The sequence below is a fragment of the Pleurodeles waltl genome, chromosome 1_2, assembly GCF_031143425.1.
Source record: "Pleurodeles waltl isolate 20211129_DDA chromosome 1_2, aPleWal1.hap1.20221129, whole genome shotgun sequence".
In the NCBI taxonomy this organism is placed as follows: domain Eukaryota; kingdom Metazoa; phylum Chordata; class Amphibia; order Caudata; family Salamandridae; genus Pleurodeles; species Pleurodeles waltl.
Window position 1 is genome coordinate 218259673 of NC_090437.1, and position 23698 is coordinate 218283370.

The window sequence follows — 23698 nt, forward strand, 5'->3', positions numbered from 1 at the left end:
GGCAGGAGTCATGTACAAAACTGGGCTGAGTGACAAGGAATGAAAGACAAGTAGCTGGCATGTGCAAAACAGGGCTAAAAGCACAGAAAAAACAATGAGAAGGAGTGAAATGCAAGCAGCAGGCATGCATAAAATCAGGCTGGGAGCAAGGAGAAAACAGATAGAAAGAGGGAGCGTCAGGCAGCAGACATGCAGAAAAGTGGTCCGAGCGCATGGAGAAAGAAGTGCGAAGCAGGAAAAGAAGGGCAACAGGCATGCACAAACCCAGGCTCAGCTCAAGGAGTAAGCAGTGAGAAGGAGGCAAACGCAGGCAACATGCACACACCGAAAGCTGAGAGGAAGAAAAAAGCAGTGAGAAGGAGGGAAAGGCAGGCAGCAGGCACACACTTGGGATGATCTGTCAAGCTGGGGTGAGAAAAAATGGGGATCAGAAAAGTGTGTTTTCCATGTTTAATTGCAACAGACTCTTCAGAAATGGGAGATCTTGTGCTGATTGGCTGCCACACTTCCACCAGAAAGCACTAATTTTAGGACTCTGCTTCAGTAAGGCAACAGACATGCACACAATAGTCTGAGCACAAGGAGAACGCAGTGGGTCGGAGGACAATGCGAGCAGGAGACATGAACAAAACAGGGCTGAATGCATGGAGAAAGAAGTGAGAAGGGGAGAAAACAAGGCATGAGGTACGCACAAAAATGAGCTCACTTTATGATGAAGCAGTGAGAAGGAGGGAGAGGCAGGTGTGCACAAAACAGGGCTCAACATAAGTAGAAAGCATTGATAAGGAGGGAAAGGCCCTCAGCAGACATGCACACAATCAGGCTGAGTTCAAGAAGTAGGCAGTAAAAAGAAGTTGGAAGCAGGGACATACAAAAGTGTCTGAGTGCAAGAAAAAAGCAGAGAGAAGGAGGGAATGGAAGGCACAAACAAAACGAGGCTGAGGGCAAGGAGAAAGAAGGGAGGGAAAGTCCAGGATCAGGCATGCTCAAAACCGTGCTGATAGAAAGGAGAAAGCAGTGAGAATGATATACGGTCAAGCAGGCGGCATGTACAAAACCGGGCTGAAAGCAAGGGAAGAGCAGTGAGAAGGAGGGAAATGCATGTAGCAGGCACGTACAAAACTTGGCTAAGCGCAAGCAGAAAGCAGTGAGAAGTAGGGAAAGTCAGGCAGCAGGCATGCACAAAAACCAGGCTAAGGCAAGCTGAAAGAAGTGTGTAGAAGGGAGAGGCAGTAATGCAAAAAAACTGTTTGAGTGCAAGAAGAAAGCAGTGAGAAGGAGACTCAGGTAGGCAGTAGGAACTCACAAAACTGGGCTGAGTGTACAGAGAAAGCAGTGAGAATGAGTGAGAGGCAGTCAGCAGACACACTCAGAAACAGGATGAGTGCAAGGAGATAGCAGTAAGAAGGAGTGAGAGGAAGACAGCTGGCACACATAGAACTGGGCTGAACATTAGGAGAAAGCAATGAGAAAGAGGAAGATGAATACAGCTTGCACACACAGAACCGGGTTGACCATCAGGAGAAAGCAGTGAGAAGGAGGGAAATTCAAGGAGCAGGCACGCACAAAAGGTGAAAACAGAGAGGAGGGTGAGGCAGCCAGCAGACACACAGAGGCTGAGCTCAAGGAGAAAACAGTGAGAAGTAGGAATAAATAGAGCAGCAGGCATGCAAAAAACTGGGCTGACACAATGAGAAGTAGGGAGAGGCAGGCAGCAGGCACACACAAAACCAGGCTGAGGGCAAGGAGGAAGAAGTAAAAAGGAGAGAAACATAGGCAGGAGGCATGGACAAACGTGGGCAGAGTGCAAAAAGAAAACAGAGAGAATGAGGAAAAAATAGTCATGCAAAAAAACAGGCTGAGCGCAAGAAGATAGCAGGGAGAAGGGCAGAATGGCAGGCAACAGGCGCGCACAAAACTGGGTGGAGCGTAAAGGAGAAAGCAGTGAGAAGGAGTGAAAGTCAAGCAGCAGGTATACACAAAACCAGGCTGACAGGAAGAACAAAACAGTGAGAAGGAGGGAAAAGCAGGCAGCAGGTACACACAAAACTGGGCTGAGCGCAAGGAGAACACAGTGCGAAGGAGGGAAGGAAAGGCACACATAAATTCAGGGTGCTCAGTCAAGCAGGGGGAGAGAAAATGGCAGGGTAAAAAAAGTGTGCTTCCCATGTTAATTACTGCAAACTCTTTAGATACACCTGGAGCCCAAACCTCTTGACAGAATAACACCAAATTTGGCAGAAAGGTACCTTTAGGTCCCCAGGTCACTCCTTTTGATATTTGGTTTAAATCCATTTAGTAGATTGTAGGAGGCTGGCCTGGTTTGTAGTGAGTACCTAAGGTACTTACACCTTATACCAGATCCAGTTATTCCTTATTAGTGAAATGTAGTCAATGTCTAGAAGCCTGGCTGTCTAGAGGTAGCTGTAGGCAGAGCAACCAAGGATAAACTAGGAGACATGCAAAGCTCTTGCAATATCGGTGTAGTCACACAGTACTCACACACATGAAAGACAATACTCAGTGTTACTAAAAGTAAAGGTACTTTATTTTAGTGACACAATGCCAAAAATACTTTGGAGACTATGCTCCGTTAGGAGGTAAGTAAATTACACAATATATACAGTAGTAACCAAAAACAGGTAAGTAAATAGTCAAAAAATTGTGCAAACAGTGAAAATCACAACAGGTTGTAATGGTCTAAAGTGAACACAAACCATATCCTAAAATAATGATATGCAAAAGTCGGTTTCCCACCTAGGCAAGTGTAGTGTGTGGAGAGGTGCTGGGTCTATAAGAAAACACCAAAGGTAAGTAAAATACCCTACCCCAGAGCCCAGGAAAGCAGAAGTAAAACACAACAAATTTCCTAAAATACACTATAAGTTGTGATGGAAGATAATGCAAAAACAAGCAGAGACTGCAAGACATCAACAATGGATTCCTGGACCTGAAGACCTGTGCAAGAAGGGGACCAAGTCCAAGAAGCACTGAAGAGCCCAGGGAGAACAGGAGCACCTTCTAGCCCGGATGAAGGTGCAAAAGAAGAACCACAGGTTAGAAGACAAAGGGGGTCATTCTGACCCTGGTGGTCATCAACCGCCAGGGCCAACGACCGCGGAAGCACCGCCAACAGGCTGGCGGTGCTTCCTGGCCAATTCTGACCGCGGCGGTAAAGCCGCGGTCAGAAAGGGGAAACCGGCGGTTTTCCGCCGGTTTTCCCCTGGCCATAGGAATCCTCCATGGCGGCGCTGCAAGCAGCGCCGCCATGGGGATTCCGACCCCCTTCCCGCCATCCTGTTCCTGGCGGTTCTTACCGCCAGGAACAGGATGGCGGGAACGGGTTTCGTGGGGCCCCTGGGGGCCCCTGCACTGCCCATGCCACTGGCATGGGCAGTGCAGGGGCCCCCTAACAGGGCCCCATAAAGATTTTCAGTGTCTGCTTTGCAGACACTGAAAATCGCGACGGGTGCCACTGCACCCGTCGCACCCCTTCAACTCCGCCGGCTCCATTCGGAGCCGGCTTCATTGTTGAAGGGGCATTCCCGCTGGGCTGGCGGGCGGCCTTCTGGCGGTCGCCCGCCGGCCCAGCGGGAAAGTCAGAATGACCGCCGCGGTCATTTGACCGCGGTACGGTCTTCTGGCAGTTCCCGCCAGGCGGGCGGCTTCCGCCGCCCACCGGGGTCGGAATGACCCCCAAAGTCAGTATTGCACCAAAGAAGACAGATGCGAGTTCCTGCTTGGTGCAGAAGATGTCCCAAGCAGGATGGATAAATGCATTCTGGTTTGCGTCACTGGAGTCTGCCAACAAGCCTTGGTACACGCAGTGCTTGCGGTTCGTGGAAAATGGCGCTGCCCGGGTCCAGGAGGGACCTGATGGCCTCTAACTAGGAGTGGGTGGCAGAGGGGGCTTTCAGCAACTCAGAGAGCCCTTAAAAGACCAGGCAGGGTGCACAGGAGTCTCACAGCACAGGACAAAAAAGGTACAAGTGGAGGCCCACGCAGCACAACACAAAGGATTCCCACGCCACCGGAGAACCACTCAGGAAGCTGTGCTTCACAGGATGGAGTGCTGGGGGCATAAGTGAAGCTGTGCATAAAGAACTTCTAGGAAGGTTGCATAGAAGCCTTAGGAACTGCAAGTCACACAGTACATGGGGTTACTGTCTTACGTAGGGAGGCAAGCTCTTACCTCCACCAAATTTGGGCAGCTTGATGTTGGGACAGTCGGAGTCACTTTAGTCCACCACCCGTGTCGCTGGATCCACACCTGTCATCGGGAGAGGGGACCCATGCACCGGCCTTCACTGCAGAGAGGTGCCTGCTGAAGCAGGGAAGTGACTCTTTTGGTTCTTCTGGTGCAGGCTGAAGACAGGCAGTCCTCAGAGGATGCACAACCTGGAAACTGTTGCAGTTGCTGGCAGGAGCTGAAGATACAATGTTGCAGAATTCACCTTAGTTTCTTTATTGCAGTTTTGTAGAGTTCTTGGAGCAGTCAGCAGTTGATCTGTTGGTAGAAGTTGAAGTAAAGGATGCAAAGGATTCCTCCTGGAGTCTTGCAATCTGAATCTAAAGAAACACCCACAGGAGAGACCCTAAATAGCCCTGAGAGTGGGATTGGTCACCTAACTAGGTAAGCACCTATCAGGAGGGATCTCTGATGTCACCTGCAGGCACTGGCCACTCAGATGCTCCCAGAGTTCCATGACCATCCTGAAAACAAGATGGCAGAACCCAGGGACACTCTGGAGGAGCTCTGGGTACCACCCTTGGGGTGGTTATGGACAGGGGAATGGTCACTCCCCTTTCCTTTGTCCAGTTTCGTGACAGAGCAGGGACTGGGGGTCCCTGAACTGGTGTAGACTGCATTATGCAAGGAGGGCACCATCTGTGCACCTCAAAGCATTTCCAGAAGCTCTGGGAGGATATCCATCCCATGACTGTAAAACCTATTTCCAAGGGGAGAGGGTGTAACACCCCCCTCCTAAAGGAAATGCATTGTTCTGCTTTCCTGGGATTGAGCTGCTCAAGCCCCAGGAGGGCAGAAGCCTGTCTGTGAGGTGGCAGCAGCTGGGGCTGCAGTGGGAACCTCAAAAGGCTGAAATGGTGGTACTGGGGGTCCACTGTGGAGCCCCCAGAGTGCATGGGATTGTGCATACAATACTGGAATTAGTACTGGGGTACAATTCTCTGTTGTTAGACACCTTACTTGGCCATACTCAGAGTTGCCATTATGAAGCTGTATATAGGTATAGACCTATGGACAGTGCATACTTAAAATGACGTCCCCGCTTTCATGACGTCTAAGAAAATGGGCCTGGACGTTGTGGGGGCACCTCTGCTAGTGCAGGGGGTGCCAACACACACAGGTACTCTGTACCCAGTCTCCAGGGTTGGAAGATCTGATATATAGGTGACTTATACGTTACCCAGTGCAGTGAAAATGGCTGTGAAATAGTGCATGCAATATTTCACACAGGCTGCAATAGCAGTCCTGTGGAAGCCTTTGTATGGGCTCCTTATGAGCGACAAAAGAAATGCTGTAGCCCATAAGGATCCCCTGGAACCCCAATGCCCTGGGTACCTATGTACCATATACTAGGGACTTATAAGGGGGGTCTAGAAAGTCAATTTATAGTGAAATACTGAGTAACTAATATATAGTGACAAATTTTGAAGCAGAGAGAGCATGAGTTCTGATTAGCAGGACTCCAGTGACAATTTAGAAAACAGTGAAACACACTGAGAAGCAGGCCATACACCATAAGCACTTGGGTCCTGACTAGCAGGATCCCAGTGATACTGTCAAAAACACACTCACATCAGGCAGACATTGGGGTTAACATGCCAAAAAGAGGGTACTGTCCTACATAGATTTCCAAACATTAGCCTCTTAGCTGTTGGGCCTTTTTTGCCCTAGTGCTGAGCTCTTTTTTGGCTATATAGTGTAGTTCACGCTTAGGACCCCCATAACGTTTTGTACACATAAGCTATCTATGCCAAATTTCTATCCTTTTTTACCAACATTCTGGGGAGGAGACCAAGAAATTAGCCAAAATACAGCTATTGTTTAAGTGCTGAAGAAGAAAGCATCTGTTTTTTCCTTGCAAATGGCATCACACAAAGGGTTTGTGGTGCTAAAATTGACATCTTCACAGCTTTCAGGACAGGCAGACTTCAATTGGAAAACCAAATTTTTCAACACAGTTTTGGCATTTTACTGACACATACCCCATTTCTACCATTTTTTGTGCTTTCAGCCTCCTTACAGTTAATGACAGAAATGGGTATGTAACCAATGGTGGATCCTGGACAGCTAAACATTTCTAAAAAGTAGACGAATTTCTAAATTTAGCTAGGGGTCATTTGTGTAGATACTTTAAGATTGTTCTACAGAAAATAACAGTTGAAATAAGAAAATATTGAAATTGAGTTGAAAAAAACAGCCCTTTCTGATTATGTTTTCTTCCGTAATCTGTGCCATCTATGATAGATTTTTTAAAGCAATGTACCGTTATGTTTGTTGGACCCTCCTGGCTGTGGGGATATTTAGGTTGTGTAGGTTTATCAAGAATCCAAGCTACTCAGAGCCAATAAATGAGCTGCACCTTGCAATGGGCTTTCATTGTTTACCAGGTATACAGCAATGCATTTGCTAAAATATAAAGAGTGAAAAAAGGTATCAAGGAAACCTATGTATTTCTGAAATGGGAACAAAATAAGGAGTTTAGAAACAGCGGTTCTTTGCACATCGCTGAATTCGGGGGTCCCCATACTAGCATGTGAATTAAAGGGCATTTCTCAAAATGACTTCTTTGTACTCACTGTCCTACATTTGAAAGGGAAAAATGCAGAGAAAGACAATTTGCTATAACAATTGTTCTTCTATTCTGTGTTCCCCCAAGTCTCGTGATAAAAATGGCACCTCACTTGTGTGGATAGGCCTAGCACCCATGACAGGAAACGCTCCAAAATGCAACATTGATAAATCAAATTTTTCCATTGAAAAATTATGGGGCTCATTCTGACCGTGGCGGACGGCGGTCGCCGCCCGCCACGCGGTTCCCGCCGAAAGACCGCTCGGCGGTCATTCTGGCTTTCCCAATGGGCTGGCGGGCGACCGCCGAAAGTCCGCCCGCCAGCCCAGCGGGAAACACCCTTCCCACGAGGACGCCGGCTCAGAATTGAGCCGCCGGAGTGGGAAGGTGCGACGGGTGCAGTTGCACCCGTCGCGAATTTCAGTGTCTGCTAGGCAGACACTGAAATTCTTTTTGGTGCCCTCTTACGGGGGCCCCTGCAGTGCCCATGCCATTGGCATGGGCACTGCAGGGGCCCACAGGGGCCCCGCGGCACCCCCTACCGCCATCCTGTTCCCGGCGGGAGAACCGCCAGGAACTGGATGGCGGTAGGGGGTGTTAAAATCCCCATGGCGGCGGAGCGCGCTCCGCCGCCATGGAGGATTCTCAAGGGCAGCGGAAAGTCGGCGGGACACCGCCGACTTTCCGTTTCTGGCCGCGGCTGAACCGCCGCGGTCAGAATGCCCAGCGGTGCACCGCCAGCCTGTTGGCGGTGCTACCGCTGACCTCCGCCATGGCGGTAATTACCGCCAGGGTCAGAATGACCCCCTATGTGTTTTTTGCTAAGTTCCTAGCTGTGGATTTTGAGCAGTAGCTCAGCCGGCACCTAGGCAAACCTACCAAACCTATACATTACTTAGGGGAATCCAGGATGAGGTGACTTTTTGGGCTATCACTAGATTCTGTCACCCAGAATCCTTTGCAAACCTCAAAATTGGGCTAAAAAAACACTCTTTCCTCACATTTCGGTGCTGCAAAGTTCTGGAATCTGAGGGGAGTCACAAACTTTCTTCCACCCAGCATTCTCCCAATAAAAATGGTACCTCACACGTGTGGGTAGACCTAGTGCTCATAGCAGGAATGTATCACACAATGGTCAATGTTAGTCCTCACATGAGACCAACTGTTGACCCAGGGGTGATTGATTCCTGACGCAGGTACTAGGTACAGGCACTCAAGTAGGGTAGCGTTTTTATGAGGACAGGTGGGGAAACACTGGATGGTAGGAATTTTATGGATCCCAGCATATTCCTGTAGTTTGTGAGACAGAAATGCAAGAACAAATAGAGTTTTTAGTTAACATTTCACCTTTGCAATGTATTCTGGGTATGAAAACGTTGGGGAATGCACCCACATCACACTTCTGTGGTCTCCCCCAGGTGCCTACTTTCCAGAAATGTCTGGTGCCTGCCTTGCAAAACCAGGTTGTTTTGTGCTAGATAATTTTGATGTCTCCACAATGGTGAAATTTTGGGCTGAACTTAATTGGGGAGCACTCTCTCTGTGTTCGCTGCTGCATGCACCTGCTCCTTGGGTGGGGCCAACCCGCTTTTGTCCCGCTACACAGAATGTGCTTGCGAAGGACAGCACGACTGTCCTCATCACTTCCTAAGAATCACTGGACGAGGAGTTGTTGAATGGGACGTCTCCAACTGAAAAATCACTGTCAAAGTCTGCTCCATTGTCCTATCCCTCAGATGCTGTCTCAGTATCTGTTGTTTCAGTATCTGATCCTACGTCTGCACTGTCGTCCATAACCCAAGTTAGGGCTTGAGCAGCGTTCATCCAACGAGATGCAATCTCTGCTACTGGCTAAACTGTCCCTCTAAAACACTATCATATGTACACAGTCACACAATTACTGGTGGGTGTATGTGTGATGCATACAACAGTAAAGGTCAGTCACCTTACCTTTTCTTCCTCCTCAATCAGCAAGTTCTCTCAAGACACTCAAAAAAACAAAATAGACACATTATTACTTCACCTTGTCCCTTACGCATCGTCACAGTCTTTAGCTCTTGTGGCACCCAGTCCGGAAATTATTATTGGTGCTCCCACTCCCATGTCCTCCTCGGATTCCCTTCCTACCACCCAACAAAAGCACCCTTCATCTCTCCATAGCCCCTCTTGCACACACATTTCATTTGTACTAGAGCCCAGGTAATGGCTGGCTTTACTAATCCACTCAGCTATTCACATAAAATACAGATAGATTGAACCTTTGCAGCAGGCATATAAACCTACTGTGCTAATTTATGGCATCAAAACTGCCACTAGAAAAAAGTCTGTTCCTTCTCTAGCAGAAACATAATCACAAGAGTTCAAGTGACTTTTTTATTGCTGCCTAAAAGCTACTGTTGAAACGAGTTGGTCAGAGTATGTGCATTGCTTTGAAGACGCATGCTACAAGATCACTTTTATATGTGAGTGTGGATTCCCGATTGGAGCCCCCAGGGAAACCAAACAGGTATTGACAAAAGTGATCTAAATATACATATATATATATATATACATATATATATGTCTAAAAGAATGTTGTCCTGAATGGCATGCTACGGCGCGCTTACACTTCACTGTGGTGCCGGTTCTTCGGTAGGACACCCACATTTAAATCACTATTTCTTTTTGATTACTAAAAGATAACCGCACTCGGAAGTTGTTTGTTTTCTTCTTTTTATTTACGAGCTCAAAAGCAATCCATAGTTGTCAAAACTCCCTGACGCGTTTCGGTCTATCCAGACCTTGTTCACAGGTCACACGTGTAAATCAAAAAGAATTAATTATATATATATATATATATATATATATATATATACATATATATATATATATATATATATATATATAATTTTTTTTCTTTCATAGCTATATGGTTTCCCTTGGGGGGCGATCCTGGCCAACAGGGAAACCATACATCTATTAAAAAAAATTGCCTCCACAGGGGGTCAGCCCTGCTCACGGCTGACCCCCTGTCAGTTTCATTTTTAATTTTCATTTTTTTTTGTATTTATTTATTTATTTATTTATTTATTGTCAACCCCTCGGAGGGCACGCTCGAGCCCCCCCCCCCAGGGTAAACTAAAATATTTGTTCCAAAAATATGCCCCCGTGTGGGGGGGCAGCAGATTTTCAGAGGGGGCCGACCACCCCAGTGTAATCACTGGTGTCTAGTGGGCTTTCTCTGGCCATGGATCGCAGCATGACTGTGATCCACGTGCAGGAAAGCATTTCAGAAAGGCCCATTCCGCCCCTTTCCCCACCGGAGCAGAAAGCGGCCTTACCTGCTGCTTCCTGCCCTAGTGGGGAAAACAAATTGCGGTGCGCTGAAGTCACTGAGGGGTGAGTGAGGGGTGTTGGGGGAGACACAGAAGTTCTTCTGTGTCTCCTGAGGGAGTTTTAAATAAAGAGAATCCCTCCCTGGCATTGGCTTTTGGTCGTGACCCATACCAAGGAGGGTGTGCGCACGTCAGCCAGTGGCCGACGCATGCACCGATGAGGTTAAAGGGAAAATAACTTTGTACATCTCGGGCTGCGGATCAAAGGACATCTCATGCTGAGATCTGATTGGTTGCCAACACTTCAATCAGGATGAGTTGGCAGCCCTTCTGGGGCTCTGCTTCAGGCAGTCATCAGGCATGCACACTACAGGGCTAAGCACAAGGAGAAAGCATTGAAAAAGAGGGAATAGCCAGGCCAGACGCATGGACAAAACCAGGCTGCGCACAAGGAGAAAGCAGTGAGAAGGATGGACAGACGGGCAGCAGGCACGCACAAAACCGGCCTAACTGGATGGAGAAAGCAATGAGAAGGAGGGAGAGGAAGGCAGCAGGCGTGCGCAAACACCGGACGGAGCACCAAGAAAAAGCAGAGCGAAGGAGGGAGAGGTAGGCAGCAAACATGCACAAAACTGAGCTGAAAGCATGGAGAATGAATTGAGTTAAAGGGAAAACCAGGCTGTTGGAATGCACAAAAACGGGCTGAGCACAAGGAGAAAGCAATGGGTAGAAGGGAGAGGCGGGCAGCAGGCATGCGCCAAACTGGGTTGAGTGTGAGTAAACAGCAGTGACAAGGAGGGAAAGGCAGGCAGCACACATGCATAAAACAGGACTGAGGGCAAGAAGAAAGCAGAAAAATGAAGGGAAAGGCAGGCATGCACAAAACTAGGCTGAACACAAGGAGAAAGAAGTGAGAAGGAGGAAATGTCAAGGAGCAGGCATGCACAAAACTGTGCTGAGAGCAAGCAGAAAGCAGTGAAAAGGAGGGAAATTCAGCAGCAGGAATGCACAAAAGTGGGTTGAGAGCAAGAAGAAAGCAGTGAGAAGGATTGGAAAGGCAGGTAGGAAGCATGAACAAAACCAGGCTGAGAGCAAGGAGAAAGCAGTGAGAAGAAGGGAAAAGCAGGCAGTAGGCATGAACAAAACAGGGCTGCGCACAGGCAGAAAGCAGTGAGAAGGAGGGAAAGGCAATCAGCAGACAAGCACAAAACCGGGCTGAGTGCTAGGAGAAAGCAGTGAGAAGGAGGACGAGGCAGACAGTGGGCAAGCAGCCAACTGGGCTGAGTGCCAGGAGAATACAGTGAGAAGTAGATAAAGACAGGCAGCAGGCATGCATAAAATCAGGTGGAGCGCAAGGAGAAAGCAGTGAGAAGCAGAGAAAGGAGTGCAGCATGCATGTACAAAACCAGGATAATTGCAAGGAGAAAGCAGTGAGAAGAATGGAAAGGCAGGCAGTAGACACGCAAAAATGTGTGCTGAGAGCAAGAAAAAAGCATAGAGAAGGAGGAAAAGGGAGGCATGCACAAAACCGTACTGTGAGCAAGGAGAACACAGTGAGAAAGAGGAAAAGTCAGGGAGCAGACACACACAAATCTGGGCTGAAAGCAAGGAGAAAGCACAGAGAAGCAGGGAAGAGCAGGTAACAGACACGCACAAAACCAGGCTGAGCACAAGCAGAAAGCAGTGAGAAGGAGAGAGAGGCAGGCAGCAGGAATGCACAAAACTGGGCTGAGTGCAAGGAGAAAATAGTAAGAAGGAGGAACAGGCAGGCAGCTGGCACTCACAAAACCTCACTGAATGGAGGGAGAAAGCAGTGAGAAGGATTGAGAAGCAGTCTGCAGGCACACACAGAAATGGGCTGAGCGTTACAAGAAAGCAGTGAGAAGGAGGGAGAGGAAGGCAGTGGACACACACAGAACTCGGCTGAGCACAAGGACAAGGCAGTGAGAAGGAGGGAAAGGCAGGAAGAATGAATGCACAAAACCAGGCTGAGTGCAAGGGTAAAGCAGGGAGAAGGAGGGAGAGGCAGGGAATGAGCATGCACAAAACTGGGCAGAGCTCAAGAAGAAATCAGAGAGAAGGGGGAAAAGGCATGCAACAGGCATGCACAAATCCAGGCTGACCCCAAAGGAGTAAGCAGTGAGAATGAAGGAATGGCAAGAAGAAGGCACATGCCAAACCAGGCTTAGAGCAAGGAAAAAGCTGTGAGAAGGAGAGAAAGTCAAGTAGCAGGCATCACAAAAACAGGCTGACAGCAAGGAGAGAAGGGCATACAGCAGGAATGCACAGAAGCAGACTGAGTACAAGGAGAAAGCATTGATAAGGAAGTAGAGGCAGGCAGCAGCTACACACAAAACCGGACAGAGAGCAAAAAGAAAAAAGGGAGAAGGAGGAAAAGGCAGGCAGCAGGCAAGCACAAAGTTTGAGCGATTCGTCAAGCATGGGCCTAGATTAGGGGGGTAAAAGAAGGTGTGCTTCCCACGTTAATTTTCTTGAACGCTTTACACATGCCTGCAGTCCAACCACAGGATAGAATTAACCAAATTTGGCAGAATGTTATCTTTTGGTCCACAGATCACCCCTTTTATATGGTGTAAATCTGTCCAGTAGTTTTCTAGATATTGAAGGGAAAAGAAATGTGTATATCTTGGGCTGTGGATCCAGGAAGTTCTTGTGCTGACATCTGATCCGTTGCCAACACTATAACTCAAAGTTTTGGCAGCCGTTTTGGGACAGGCTTCAGGCAGGCAGCAGGCACACATTCAACAGGGTTGAGCACAAGTAGAATGCAGTGAGAAGGAGGGATAAGCAGGCAGGAGTCATACACAAAACCAGGCTGCGCAAAAGGAGAACGCTTTGAAAAGAGGGACAGGCAGGCAAGAGGCATGCACAAAACTTGGATGAGTGGACGGAGGAAACAGTGAGAAGGAGGAGGGCAAGGCAGAAGTTACGCACAAAACTAGGCTGAGCACAAGGAGAAAACTGTGAGAAGGAGGGCAATTCAAGCCGCAGGCACACACAAAACTGGGCTGAAAGCAAGAAGAAAGCAGACAGAAGGAGGGAGAGGCAGGCATGCATAAAAACCATGCTGAGCACACAGAGATAACTCTGTGAAGCATGAAAAGGAGGGCAAGAGGCACACACTAAAATCTTGCTGAGCCAATGTGAAATCAGTCAGAAGCAGGAAAAAGGTGGGGAGCAGGCACACACAAGATTAAGCTGAGCACTAGGAGAAAGCAGTGAGACATAGGAAGAGGCAGGCAACAAGCAAACACAACACCAGGCTGAGTGCACAGAGACAGCAGTGAGAAGGAGGGCGAGGCAGGCAGCAGGCATGCACAAACTGGGCTGAGGGCAAGGAGAAAGCAGTGAGAAGGAGGGAAAGGCAAGCAAGAGGCATGGACAAAACCAGGCTGAACGGAATAAGAAAGCAGAGCGAATGAGGTAAAGGCAGGTAGCAGGCATGCAAAAAACCAAGCTAATTGCAAGAAGATAGTAGAGAGTAGGATGGAGAGGCAGGCAGCAGACATGTAAAAACTGGGCTGAGCACAAGGAGAAAACAGTGAGAAGGAGAGAAATTCAGAGAGTAGGCACATAGAAAACTGGTCTGAGAGCAAGGAGTAAGCAGTGAGAAGGAGGGAAAGTCAAGCAGCAGGCATGCACAAAGCCAGGCAGAGAGCAAGGAGAAAGCAACAAGAAGGAGTGAAAGGCAGACAGCAGGCATGAACAAAACCGGGCTGGGAGAAAGGAGAAAGCAGTGAGAAGGAGGGAGAGGCAGGCATCAGACACCAACAAAAATGGACTGTGAGCAGTGAGGAGTAGGGAAAGGCAGCCACTTTAACACTCTGACCGCCACAGCGGTACAAACAAACAGCGCAACGGTCACCGCCAACAGACAGGCGGAGGACAAAGTACCGCCCACAGTATCACAACCTACCAATCAGCCACCTTTTCCGGGGCGGATTCACCGCGGATAAAAACACGATGTAAACAGGATTCCGAAGGGAAAACGCTCACCTCTACACACCCCACGAGGAACTAGGACACCATGGAGCCGGAACTCCAAATTCTCCATGCGATAGTCTTCCTGCTCCTCTACCAGGAGCACGAACGCCGGCGGCGAAGACCACGGTGATTACTGCACCTACGACACAGGGGAGGGGGAGGCAAAAAACAGGGACACACACATGCAACACCCCCACCCTCACCCACTACAACACACACACACAGCATGACACATTACAGTTACATACCCTAAACCCCCCGGAAGAATGCAAAGACAAAAGGAAATGAGTGTAACCATTGTAATATATTAAAAGCAAGTATGCAAAAATATACATATATACACCATTAACAAAATATACACCAAGCATAGTAGTCCAGGTAGTGCTCCGATTAAGTCCGTGGAACACTGGGCCCACACGGTATGGGCGAGGCCCACACAAGATCCCCGACCATGATGGCGAGAACACTGCAGGGGCATTGGAGAGCAAGAAAACAGGCACCTCAGGGGGAGGGAAAGGGGGGCATCTCAGCCGGTTGAGTGCACGATGCCAAATCCACGCGAGGGCCACATGGCCACTGTTCAATCCTGGGGAGTGCAAAGCCACAGTCTCTCAAGTCTATACAGTTGGTGGGTTTCCCACTGTTCAATCCTGGGGAGTGCAAAGCCACAGTCTCTCAAGTCTCTACAGTGGGTGTGTTGCCCACTGTTCAATCCTGGGGAGTGCAAAGCCACAGTCTCTCAAGTCTATACAGTGGGTGGGATGCCCACTGTTCAATACTGGGGAGTGCAAAGCCACAGTCTCTCAAGTCTTTACAGTGGGTCGGTGTTGGACCTGGCTTTTTGACAGGGACATCCCCAAACTTTTTGCCTCCTTCCTCCTATTTTTTCTGACCTGTTGTTGTTGGCTTTTGACCTCTGGGCACTTTACCACTGCTAACCAGTGCTAAAGTGCATATGCTCTCTGGGTAAATTGTACTACTGATTGGTTTATCCATGATTGACTATTTAATTTACATGTAAGTCCCTGGTAGAGTGCACTACATGTGCCTAGGGCAGGTAGATTAAATGCTACTAGTGGGCCTGCAGCACTGGTTGTGCCACCCACCTCAGTAGCCCCTTAACCCTGTCTCAGGCCTGCCATTGCAAGGCCTGTGTGTGCAGTTTCACTACCACTTCGACTTGGCATTTAAAAGTACTTGCCAAGCCTAGAACTCCCCTTTTACTACATATAAGTCATCCCTAATGTGTGCCCTAGGTAACCCCTAGAGCAGGGTGCTGTGTAGGTAAAAGGCAGGACATGTACCTGTGTAGTTATATGTCCTGGTAGTGTAAAACTCCTAAATTCGTTTTTACACTACTGTGAGGCCTGCTCCTTTCATAGGCTAACATTGGGGCTGCCCTCATACACTGTTGAAGTGGCAGCTGCTGATCTGAAAGGAGCAGGAAGGTCATATTTAGTATGGCCAGAATGGTAATACAAAATCCTGCTGACTGGTGAAGCCGGATTTAATATTACTATTCTAGAAATGCCACTTTTAGAAAGTGAGCATTTCTTTGCACTAAAATCTTGTTGTGCCCTTCAATCCACGTCTGGCTAGGTTTAGTTGACAGCTCCTTGTGCATTCACTCAGGCACACCCCAAACACAGGGTACTCAGCCTCACTTGCATACATCTGCATTTTGAATGGGTCTTCCTGGGCTGGGAGGGTGGAGGGCCTGCCCTCACACAAAGGACTGCCACACCCCCTACTGGGAATCTGGCAGACAGGATTGAACTGAAAGGGGGCTTGGTGCATTTCTTAGAGACTCTTTGAAGTCACCCCCACTTCAAAGGCACAACTTAGTATAAAACAGGGCCTCTGCCCTACCTTATCAGACACTTGCTGGAGAAGAAACCTGAACCAGAAACTACATCCTGCCAAGAGGAACTGCCTGGCTGCTCAAAGGACTCACCTGTCTGCTTTTCTACAAAGGAGTGCTGCCTTGCTGTTGGCCTGCTGCCTTGCTGAACTGCCTGGCTGCTCAAAGGACTCACCTGTCTGCTTTTCTACAAAGGACTGCTGACATGCTGTTGGCCTGCTGCCTTGCTGAACTCTTGTCTGGCTGTAACAGTGCTCTCCAAGGGCTTGGATAGAGCTTGCCTCCTGTTCCCTGAAGTCTCACGACCAAAAAGACTTCTCTCTTCCTCTTGGACGCTCCGTGCGCCGAACTTTTTGACGCACAGCTTGTTCCGCTGCAAGAAAAACGCCGCACACTGACGCTGACCAACGCGATGTCTTCGGGACGACTGAAACTTTGACGCACGGCCTCGCAAGGACAACGGCGCCCGACTTCTCGGGAGAAATCGTCGCGACGCCTGCCGTGAGATCAAAACTTTGCCGCACGGCCTCGCAAGGACAACGCCGCCCGACACCGCAGGAGAAATCGACGCAACGCCTGCCGTGAGATCGAAATTTTGACGCACGGCCTCGCAAGGACAACGCCGCCCGACTTTCCAGGAGAAATCGACGCGACGCCTGCCGTGAGATAAAAACTTTGACGCACGGCCTCGCAAGGACAACGCCGCCCGACTCCGCTGGAGAAATCGACGCGACGCCTGCCGTGAGATCGAAACTTCGACGCACAGCCCCGCAGAACGACGCGCAGCCGGAAAACAAGCAGGAAAATCCACGCACAGACCCGGGACATCTGGTAATCCCCGCGACCCACAGAAAGAGACTGTCCGCGCGCCGGAAAACGACGCTCGACTTCCCCGCGTGGAAAATAACGACGCAAGTCCGGGTGTGCTGGGGAGAAATCGACGCACACACCCTTTTTCCACGCATCTCTTCCTTTGTGGCCCTCTGAGGAGATTTTCCACCAGAAACCAGGTACTTTGTGTTTGAAAGAGACTCTGTTTACTTTCTAAAGACTTAAGACACTTTGGCCCTCATTCTGACCTTGGCGGGCGGCGGAGGCCGCCCGCCAAAGTCCCGCCGTCAGGTTACCGTTCCGCGGTCGAAAGACCACGGCGGTAATTCTGACTTTCCTGCTGGGCTGGCGGGCGGTCGCCTTCAGACCGCCCGCCAGCCCAGCGGGAAAGAGGCTTCCACGATGAAGCCGGCTCGGAATCGAGCCGGCGGAGTGGAAGCTGTGCGACGGGTGCAGTTGCACCCGTCGCGTATTTCACTGTCTGCGCAGCAGACAGTGAAATACATTTAGGGGCCCTCTTACGGGGGCCCCTGCAATGCCCATGCCAGTGGCATGGGCACTGCAGGGGCCCCCAGGGGCCCCGCGACCCCCCCTACCGCCATCCGGATCCCGGCGGTCGGACCGCCGGGATCTGGATGGCGGTAGGGGGGGTCAGAATCCCCTCGGCGGCGCAGCAAGCTGCGCCGCCTTGGAGGATTCAATGGGGCGGCGGTACACTGGCGGGAGCCCGCCAGTGGTGCCGGTCCGACCGCGGCTTTACCGCCGCGGTCGGAATCCCCATTGGAGCACCGCCGGCCTGTCGGCGGTGTTCCCGCGGTCCTCCGCCCTGGCGGTCTTTGACCGCCAGGGTCAGAATGACCGCCTTTATATCACTTTTCAGTGATATCTTTACAAATTCATATTGCAACTTTGATCGTTTTGACCTGAAGATACCCAGATAAATATTATATATTTTTCTAAACACTGTGTGGTGTATTTTTGTGGTGTTATGCTATGGTGTTGTATGAATAATTGCACAAATGCTTTACACATTGCCTTCTAAGTTAAGCCTGACTCTTCGTGCCAAGCTACCGGAGGGTGAGCACAGGCTGATTTTGGATTGTGTGTGACTTACCCTGACTAGAGTGAGGGCTTTTGCTTGGACAGAGGGTAACCTGACTGCCAACCAAAAACCCCATTTCTAACATTGGTGATCAGCGGTGAGGATAGGACTTGTGTTTGTGCAGTGACATCCAGTAGTTAAGTATTTCACTACCTACCCACAGTTGAAGGTCAACTTGATTTTTCATCTTTTTTGGCCCTTGGTTCTCTGATGTCCTCCTGGATATACATTGATATTTTGGACTTTGGATTTTGTTTTTTGCTGATAAGATCTTATCAGAATGGGATTGCTTACCTACTCATTCTTTGTTCGTACTGACCACCTCACTAAGGCTGACCTAAGGGAGCTTTGCAGAAAATGGGGCCTTCCTGTAGCAAGGAGATCTACTAAAGCGGAGATGCTCCATCACTACATAGTCTGGGGGGAGGAAAGATGGGCAGAGAGAGAGGCAGCAAGAAACCAAATGACTAAGTACCCCTCAGATGAGGAGGAGGACTACGCACAGGAGGAGGAAAACTTCTCACATGAGGAGGAAGACTACTCAGAGTTGGACAGTGACCCAAAAATAGATGAATGGCTCCGAGGTCAAAGGCGACAGGAGCAACAATTAGAGGAGTATCTTGCAGAGGTTGAGGCAAAAAGACTCTTAGCCCTGGAAGAAGAAAAGATTGCAGCTCAAGAGCTGAGCTGTAAAGAGCTGAAACTGGAGGCCGGAAGGGCTGAGTCCAGTTCAGATGGTGGCAGCAAAAATCTTGCATCTAGTACTGCTGAAGGAGGGCACAAGCCCAGAGATGTGGTGCCCAACTTGAAGAAGGGAGTTGACACACCCCAGGCGGTTCAAGGGTATGAGGTAGTTCCCGTTATGCACAGGGTCCCTGAGAAGGATTGGGGGACTGGCACAGGGAGTCATATTCCTTCTGGGGGGAGGGACACTTTACTGACTCTAGCAGAGTGTGACAGAGAAAAGGGTTCCCCCCTGGTGGACGTCCTGGATATAGAGTGTTGAGACATCCCAGAGGAGTGTGGGTTGAGTCTCAGGGACAGACAGATACTGTCTCACCAGTCTCAGGAGGGTGAAGTAGAGTGCTTTTCCAAGGTTGAGTTACTGGGTGGTTGGGTGAAGGGTACTGTGGTTAATACATGTGAAGGGCAGAGTGATGTAATTGCTGGAGAGCATATGTCTGGTCCTTATTTTCCAGAGCTACGCCAACACCAGGTGGAGTGTGAGTTCTCTGACCCTAGGGAACTTACAATGGAGGCAGACTTCTGGGTGAGTACCAGAGAGTCTGAAGAGGCATTTGGGGGTGCTCCTGAAGGGTGTGGTCTAGGTGATTCCCAACCGAGTGTGGTGGGAAAGGATTGTATTGTCCCAGGTAGGTCCCAGGTCCTAGAGGGTTCCATGAGGGAACACCAGGAGGGAAGCCTAGCCTGTACCGTAGGGCCACCTTTTGAGGGAAGCCCCGCAGTGTCAGAAGAACTTGGGGGGGTGACTGTAGCCAGCATCCCAACAGTTCTGGTGTCTGGCAGTACCCCTCCTAGTGAGGGGGTGCAGAAGTCCAGACATAGGGTTGAGAGGGGGTTGCAGACCCCAGTGGAGGACCTTGAGAGTCAGGGGACAGCTCTGAGAGCAGAGCCCCCCAGGAATGACCCAGGTGAAACCGTTTCTGGTTTGGGGGAAACCCAGACTCTGCCGGATGGGCAGAGGTTGGGAGACCTGCGCCAACCAGACTCTTGTGTGGCCCTTGGGGACGGTGTGTCCCTTGTGGGGGATGTGAGTGCCCCCCAGGAAGTCCTGGCATGCCAGGCAAAGATTCAACCTCAGGGTGGTGACTCTGGGTTGGATACCCAGGTTCAGAGGTTAAACTCTGACCTGGTGGGAGGTAGATGTGCCTCCCAAGAAGTCCTGCTGTGCCAGGCAATTGTCCAACCTCAGGGTGTTGACTCTGGGTTGGATGACCAGGTTCAGAGGTTAAACTCTGACCTGGTGGGGGGTAGGTGTGCCCCCCAGAAAGTCCTGGCGTGCCAGGCAATTGCCCAACCTCAGGGTGGTGACCCTGGGTTGGGGAACCAGGCTCAGAGGTTAAACTCTGACCTGGTGGGAGGTAGGTGTGCCTCCCTGGAAGTCCTGGCCTGCCAGGCAATGGTTCAACCTCAGGGTGGTGACTCTGGGTCGGCTAACCAGGTTCAGGGGATAAGCTCTGACCTGTTGGGGGGTAGGCGTGCCCCCCAGAAAGTCCTGGTGTACAAGGCAGTGGTCCAACCTCAGAGTGCTGACTCTGGGTTGGATAACCGGGTTCAGAGGTTAAACTCTGACCTGGTGGGGGGTAGGTGTGCCCCCCAGAAAGTCCTGGCGTGCCAGGCAATTGTTCAACCTCAGGGTGGTGACCCTGGGTTGGATACCCAGGTTCAGAGGTTAAACTCTGACCTGGTGGGAGGTAGGTGTGCCTCCCAAGAAGTCCTGCTGTGCCAGGCAATTGTCCAACCTCAGGGTGTTGACTCTGGGTTGGATGACCAGGTTCAGAGGTTAAACTCTGACCTGGTGGGGGGTAGGTGTGCCCCCCAGAAAGTCCTGGCGTGCCAGGCAATTGCCCAACCTCAGGGTGGTGACCCTGGGCTGGGGAACCAGGCTCAGAGGTTAAACTCTGACCTGGTGGGAGGTAGGTGTGCCTCCCAGAAAGTCCTGGTGCGCCAGGCAATTGTTCAACTTCAGGGTGGTGACTCTGAGTTGAATGGCCCAGTTCAGAGGTTAAACTCTGACCTGGTGGAGGGTCAGTGTGCCCTCCAGGAAGTCCTGGCGTCCCAGGCAATTGTTCAACTTCAGGGTGGTGACTCTGAGTTGAATGGCCAAGTTCAGAGGTTAAACTCTGACCTGGTGGACGGTCAGTGTGCCCTCCAGGAAGTCCTGGCGTGCCAGGCAATTGTTCAACTTCAGGGTGGTGACTCTGAGTTGAATGGCCAAGTTCAGAGGTTAAACTCTGACCTGGTGGAGGGTCAGTGTGCCCTCCAGGAAGTCCTGGCGTGCCAGGCAATTGTTCAACTTCAGGGTGGTGACTCTGAGTTGAATGGTCAGGTGCAGAGGTTAAACTCTGACCTGGTGGGGGGTAGGTGTGCCTCCCAGGAAGTCCTGGTTTGCCAGGCAGTGATCCAGTCTGGGGGTACAGACCCTGGGCTGGAAGACCAGGTTCAGGGTGTCCCCCCGGACCTGGAGGGAGGGGCTACTGATAACAGTGCCCCAACCATGTTGTCTTCTGAGGAGGCCACTCCTAGTTGGAGGGTGCTGGACCCCAGAAGGGAGGGCAGGGGGAGGGAAGCCTCACCCTGGGCCCTAGTCCAACCTGAAGGTACAGGCCCCAGGTTGGAGGGCCAGTTGCAGGTTAACAGCCCTGCACTGGTGGAGGAATGGTACAGGGCGACTTCTGTAAGCACCCTGACCATGTTGGACTCTGGGGGTACCGCTCCAGGAGGGAGGGTACAGAGCCCCAGAGGGGAGGACCAGGTTCAGGCTGTCATCCCTGACCTGGTGGAAGGGAGAGTGGTTAAAGGGTGCCCAGCACCTGCGGCTACCGCCCCCCACTCTCCACAGCCACAGTGGTTGGAGAGCTTTGAGAGGCCTGGCTCTCATCCCTGGCAGCTGTCAGTAATCACTGTGGCTTGCTGTCCGGGTGGACAGAGTTATCCCTGGGGAGGGGACAAGTGTCACACCCCGGGGGTAGAGTGGGCAACACCACTGTGTTGGTCATGGTGGTACTATCCTGCTCCTGGGATACATCTGTGAGAAAAGTAAGGTTAGGTGCTGCACAGATGGGATCCGCAGGTAAGGAGAAAGGTTCCCCATGGGTTGGCTTAGTGGGCCCTGAGAGTATGGACAGAGTGATCCAATTGGAGTCAGGAAGGCGAAGAACTGGAGCATGCCCCTGCTGTTGTGGGCCTGGGTCCTTGTTCTGTCGCCTCAAACAGGGAAGTACATCAGGATAGTGATTGTTCTCCCCTGGCTTTAGGCTGGTAGGGGGTCATGTTGGACCTGGCTTTTTGACAGGGACATCCCCAAACTTTTTGCCTCCTTCCTCCTATTTTTTCTGACCTGTTGTTGTTGGCTTTTGACCTCTGGGCACTTTACCACTGCTAACCAGTGCTAAAGTGCATATGCTCTCTGGGTAAATTGTACTACTGATTGGTTTATCCATGATTGACTATTTAATTTACTTGTAAGTCCCTGGTAGAGTGCACTACATGTGCCTAGGGCAGGAAGATTAAATGCTACTAGTGGGCCTGCAGCACTGGTTGTGCCACCCACCTCAGTAGCCCCTTAACCCTGTCTCAGGCCTGCCATTGCAAAGCCTGTGTGTGCAGTTTCACTGCCACTTCGACTTGGCATTTAAAAAGTACTTGCCAAGCCTAGAACTCCCCTTTTACTACATATAAGTCATCCCTAATGTGTGCCCTAGGTAACCCCTAGAGCAGGGTGCTGTGTAGGTAAAAGGCAGGACATGTACCTGTGTAGTTATATGTCCTGGTAGTGTAAAACTCCTAAATTCGTTTTTACACTACTGTGAGGCCTGCTCCTTTCATAAGCTAACATTGGGGCTGCCCTCATACACTGTTGAAGTGGCAGCTGCTGATCTGAAAGGAGCAGGAAGGTCATATTTAGTATGGCCAGAATGGTAATACAAAATCCTGCTGACTGGTGAAGTCGGATTTAATATTACTATTCTAGAAATGCCACTTTTAGAAAGTGAGCATTTCTTTGCACTAAAATCTTGTTGTGCCCTTCAATCCACGTCTGGCTAGGTTTAGTTGACAGCTCGTTGTGCATTCACTCAGACCCACCCCAAACACAGGGTACTCAGCCTCACTTGCATACATCTGCATTTTGAATGGGTCTTCCTGGGCTGGGAGGGTGGAGGGCCTGCCCTCACACAAAGGACTGCCACACCCCCTACTGGGACTCTGGCAGACAGGATTGAACTGAAAGGGGGCTTGGTGCATTTCTTAGAGACTCTTTGAAGTCACCCCCACTTCAAAGGCACAACTTAGTATAAAACAGGGCCTCTGCCCTACCTCATCAGACACTTGCTGGAGAAGAAACCTGAACCAGAAACTACATCCTGCCAAGAGGAACTGCCTGGCTGCTCAAAGGACTCACCTGTCTGCTTTTCTACAAAGGACTGCTGCCTTGCTGTTGGCCTGCTGCCTTGCTGAACTGCCTGGCTGCTCAAAGGACTCACCTGTCTGCTTTTCTACAAAGGTCTGCTGCCTTGCTGTTGGCCTGCTGCCTTGCTGAACTCTTGTCTGGCTGTAACAGTGCTCTCCAAGGGCTTGGATAGAGCTTGCCTCCTGTTCCCTGAAGTCTCAGGACCAAAAAGACTTCTCTCTTCCTCTTGGACGCACAGCTTGTTCCGCGGCAAGAAAAACGCTGCACACCGACGCTGACCAACGCAACGTCTTCGGGACGACCGAAACTTTGACGCACGGCCTCGCAAGGACAACGCCGCCTGACTTCCCGGGAGAAATCGACGCGACGCCTGCCGTGAGATCAAAACTTTGACGCACGGCCTCGCAAGGACAACGCCGCCCAACTCCGCAGGAGAAATCGACGCGACGCTTGCCGTGAGATCGAAATTTTGACGCACGGCCTCGCAAGGACAACGCCGCCCGACTCCGCAGGAGAAATCGACGCAACGCCTGCCGTGAGATCGAAACTTCGACACACAGCCCCGCAGAACGACGCGCAGCCGGAAAACAAGCAGGAAAATCCACGCACAGACCC